The sequence below is a fragment of the Myodes glareolus genome, chromosome 8, assembly GCF_982192425.1.
Source record: "Myodes glareolus chromosome 8, mMyoGla1.1, whole genome shotgun sequence".
Lineage (NCBI taxonomy): Eukaryota > Metazoa > Chordata > Mammalia > Rodentia > Cricetidae > Myodes > Myodes glareolus.
Window position 1 is genome coordinate 20,949,280 of NC_142033.1, and position 5,511 is coordinate 20,954,790.

A 5,511-nucleotide genomic window follows, 5' to 3' on the forward strand; every position below is an offset into this window, starting at 1 on the left:
AAGTTAATGGGAAAAAGATGCATATACAATAGAAAATATTGACTGTCTATTTAAGAAGATCTAAAACACCTTAGTAGTCAAGCTTCCAAACACTTTCTAGATTAAGAAGATAATTGGGGTAGGAAGACTGTTGCTTTGACTTTGCTATTAAAAATATTTTATTTGTGTGCTTATTAATTTTGGTTTTCACAGGATAAAGCTTGCACAGCCCTACTGCAGGCAGTTGCAGCTGCTGGGAGGAAATGACTATGCAGGCTGAGTTAAGGCCAGAAGCAACTTCTGGCCTCCCTCCCTATGTATGGAGTCACAGTATTTGTATTCCCTCTTCTATAATATTCCTTCAGTCACAGATGTGGCTGGATAAATCCCCTTTCTTGAGATGGCAATTCAACTGCGACTCATTCTCAGCATATAGAGCAGACATGCTTCATTTACAGTTACTCAACGCAAAGAGGGGCTTCTCTGACTAAAATTGAGAGTAACAATTGTCCATGTATTCAGGACAGAGTATGAAGAAGGGTAATTTTTTTTGCTGTGGAGCATGATATATGCTAATTGAAAATTTCAGTCTTCATTGCTTTATAGTAAGCATTTTTGTAGGCTACTAGCTCCAAATACTGACAGAGAGAAGTCTTATTAATTACGAAAGCTTAGGCTTTAGCTTAGGCTTGTCTCAACTAGCTCTTATAATTTAAATCAATCCACTTATATTAGTCTATGTTCTATCACATGGCGTTACCTCTTTTCCATCTTGCACCATTTGTTTCCTCTCCCTCTCTCCTAATCCTTTCCCTGGGCCTCAGTTATCTCCTCCTACTTCCTCTCTCTGCCTGAAAGTCCCCTATACTTCCTGCCTAACTACTGGCCTTCCAGCTCTTTATTAAATAAATTACAACAATATATCTTCACACAATATACAACATTGCCTATGAACATCAAAAATACATGAATGGTAGGAAATACATTGTATGTGCACTTGTACTTTTTAATAAGCTATTTACCAAACTTTGGGGGAGTTACAGTGCCTTGTATGCTAGAAGAAATTAGCATATGTTTCATATATACTCACCAAAGAAATAATACTAATGTCAAGTGCTTAGTACTACTTAATCCTAGCTTCATATTCTGACTTAAAGGGTTGATACAAGCTGCCACACAAGCTAGATAGGTTCTCTTATACACAATTCCAAGAGGACTCAAATTATGTATTGAAGATTATTAGGAAAGTATAGAAAAACACAGGTTCAAGAGAAGGCCCAAAGTTAAATAATCCTTCAGCAAGGGCTTTAAAACTGGCAGACAGTTGAGTATCAGAAAATACTTGGGTGTCTTCAGTGAGATGATTCAGTCCCACCAGGCACGGGGCTGAATCTACTCTATCTACTCTTCAATGTTCATGAGATGGAGTCTCTGCACTAACAACTTGTTAATATGTGACCTGTGCAGTGTGGAAAAGAGAGAGGAGAAGGGCACACTTAATATATGCTACAGGACATGGCTTGGTCTTTGGGTAGGGCATTGGGAATTGTTATAGTGTGCCCTGTAAGGCACAAATATAATCAGCCTTGTGTGGGAACTCTTTCAGCCAATAGATTTAACTATTTTATTTTAATCTGAAATGCAGGTTCTCTTTGGATCTGAGCAATGAGGAGAACAGTTGATTTGCTAACCAATTTTGAGTCTTGTTGGTTTAGTTCTTGAAGTGGCTATGTACCCTTGGAATGTCCATTTAAGGATGACACTCTAATTCAGAGTAAAGAAAAATGTAAACTTTATCTGACTGTAACTACGCCTCTCAACAATATTAAAGATTCCTTTACAGTGCAGAACAGTGATGGTACATGCCTTTAATTCCAACACCCAGAGGCAGAGGCATGTTGATCTTTGTGCATTCGATTCCAGCCTCATTCTATAGAGTGAGTTCCAGTCCAGGCTCAAAGATACACAGAAACAATGTCTCAAAAACAAAACAAAACAAAACAGAAATTCCTTTTTAAGACATAGTTCATCTTTTCGCTTTTTATATCAATTATGGATTCTACTACACATACATATTCCAAGTTATTTGCAATGTTGCCTTTACCATTTTGAGACTTTAAAAGCCAAAAATGAAGCTGAAAGTAGTTGCCTATTCAAATTAGCCCAGCACTTAGTTGAAATAAGCTGGAAGATCAGAATTTTAAAGTCAGGATGCCTACATAGCTAGAGGAACTGGAAAAGATGGGTTCAAGACAAGGTTCAAATTTTATCATCCTTCAGGCAAAAAACTTTATTAGCACTGGCTGACAGACATCAGAGTCCTATGGGGTCCTCAAAAAGATGATTCAGTTTCATCAAGTGAAAGAGATGTCTTCTCCTAAAATATTATAAGGGTTCTGTGGCTAATTTCGAAGGTGTACATAGGACATTGTCTCAAAAGAAGGAAGAGGAAGGGGAAAGAAGAAGGTGGAAACAGAAGAAAAGAAGGCCCATTATCAGTTTGAACAGAGTTTGATATTTCAAATATGAGAATAATTTGCTTGAGGGACAGTTTTAGTACCTCTATTATTTTCTTAGTTACTGTAGGGAATGTCTCTCATAAATTTCAGAACATGTCTCTGAATATTAATAAATTTAAAGAAATTCCTTGTTTTAAACATTTGAGTAGTTTATTTGCCACCCTTAAATGACAGTTACTTTCTAACATTTTATATCTTTTATGTATTCATCCTCATCCTATAACCCTTTATTATCACAAGACTGGTATCAGATATAATCCTTTAAACAGTAGATTTTTTTGTGGCTGTTTCTAATGGGCCAATATCTGATATGTTAGTGTATTCATATATTCATATGTCATTTTATGTCAGTGTTTGAATCTGGTCAACAAATTTTTCTATACTAAAACAATTCTGGGGTTTTTCTGTTTCAACAAAAAGTTAGAGTATACAAAATCAGGCTCATGGAATTGAAAACTTGAGTTCACTGCACAACTTGAAGGCAGCTTGACAGGTTGGAAAATATATCTACAACGAGCTCAGTTGTCCTAACACTCTTCTCGACAGCTTGAATCATCTCTTTTACTTCCGGGTTATTCATCTGGTAAAAGAGTATACTTCAGCAATTCTTAATGCTTATATACATTATAGAGGATCAAGTGAAACTAGTTGGTCTCAGGGCACTCCTCAAATTTTTTTCAGTTGTTTACTTTCTAGAAGCTATATTACAGGATAGAATTTTTCAGTATCACTCAGAACATCCTGAATCTTAGAGGGTTTTCCTGTAGGGTGGAAAAATTTTCTTTTCTTAAGACATTCTGTATCTCAAAGAACGTTCCTAAAAGATGGAAGATTTGATCTCAGAGAAAATTAGCACACAAAGGCATCAGAACTATCCTTCATTAAAACAAGATGACAAGTGAAAGTGGGCACAAATGGTCAGGGGACAAAATCAGGAAGATGAGCCTGACAGAGGCCCATCCCTGGAAGTCTGTATTCTTCTGATAAATAACACATGTCTGTTATCAAATACTCACTTTATTCTCAAAGAGCATCCAATGTCTGCATAACCCAAAGCATGGAGCAGTGTGTCAAAAACAGACTTGTCAAAGCAAGAATTTTAAAGTATTTCCTCTCACAAATTTCACTAATATAATTTGTGGATTGAAAATAAATTAACATTCTAATGCAAATTATACTTCTATTAGCTTGGTTTTTAAACATTTATTATCTGTCTAAATAACCACTGTTTGGAGCTTTGTACTGATAATATTTGCTGCTTTTTGTATATTGTCAACTACCAAGATAGGGTGATGGTTTATTGCACAAGAATGAAGTCGCCTTTGGGCTCAGAGTGCTTCTGGTCAGAACTCAATGTCTCTAATAGTTATTTGAAGGTGAATTCATTTTTTATCAATGGTAGTCAAACTGTTCTCTGGGGGATATGAATTCATTAAAATACTAACATTTTGTTTCTCGTGTGATTAGGGAGTGTTTCTGAGAATGAACTGTTCATCCTGAGGATTTACATGACAGTGAGACTCATCTGCTTTTGGCAGCACCAATCTACTTCAAAGATTATGAAGGGCATCGAAGACGCTCCTTATGGAGTTGGTCGATCTTGCCATTTGGGCAAGAAACTGCTCTTGACTTGACTGCTTGATGTTATGTTGTACATGCAGAACCCACAGAGAAATGACTGCTGAAGTTTCCTAAATAAGGTGAGACAGTACTTCCGGGTTCCTGCTTCATGAAATCGTCTGCCAGACATTCTGCGGGAAACAGAAGAAAGTGACTGACAAATTGCCAATATAGGTGAAACTGTCTTTGGAATTTCCTGCTTCCTGAAAAAATCTGCCAGATATTATGGGCCTGTAGACTAAAGATGGGTGTTCCAGAGATGCATAAGAACTTTGGGTGACTGTCAGACAGTGAGATATCTCTGTTAATTCTGGAGTTTTATAAGTTGCTTACAATGTACTTCCTGTTAACTTAGGTAATATGATATCCTTCTTCAGTCTTTGTCTGAGTTAAAGAATAAACAGTTACAATTATAGTTTTCTTTAATTATGATGAAATATAAAGTAGATGTAAATATTGTAACTGTAATTCTTGCTTGATACCTGTTTTATTATATGCAATTTTACTAGGTTAAAGTTAAAACTTTCCTTTGTGTTTAAACAGTAAAGGGGATATGGTCCTTCTGTATATGTGTTGCTTTTATTGGTTAATGAATAAAGAAGCTGTTTTCGACCAATGACTTAACAAAATATAGCCAGGATGAAAGAGATATATAGAGGAAGAAGGCAGAGACAGAGAGAAGTCATGTAACCTTTGCTGGGAACAGATGTACAGGGACCTTGCCAGTAACCCAGAGTCATGTGGCAAAATACAGATTAATAAAAGTTGGTTAATGAAAGATGTAAAAGCTAGGTAGCAATATGCCTAAGTTATTAGTCAAGAAGTGATATAAATAATATAGTTTCTGAGTGATTATTTTGGGTGTCTGGGTGGCCAGCCTGAAAACAAACAAGCAGCCTCCTACAAAAGAAACCTATTTTGGGTTTGAAATGAGTAAGACTACCTGAGTGCTTCATAAGAGTGTAAGAGTTTTAAGAGAGTCCAAACCAATCAGGTTAGCATTTGTGACAGACACGTAGCATAAGTAATGGGTGGAAGGGACTGCTTTTCTGCTTGTTAGGACCTCTCTGGGCAAAGACCCTCATACCACCCTTTTTGAAAATTTTCTTGTTGTTTAGGGTATTGTATTGCTTCATCAATCTGCAGATAAGTAAGGACAAACTTCAAATTTCAGACTAACCTTTCACTAACCAATATTCTGCTATTATTCAAATATCTTTCAAGCAGAGGAGTTATGCAAACAGGTTATTGACTCCTGAATTTGCTTCATTACAAAACATGTGGCATTAAACACTGACAAGCAAATATTAATAATTAATATTTGCTTTTACTATCTACATTAAGCTCAGAAGTTCATTGTGATCATGTAATAAGTTTTCTTTTATCAACTTGG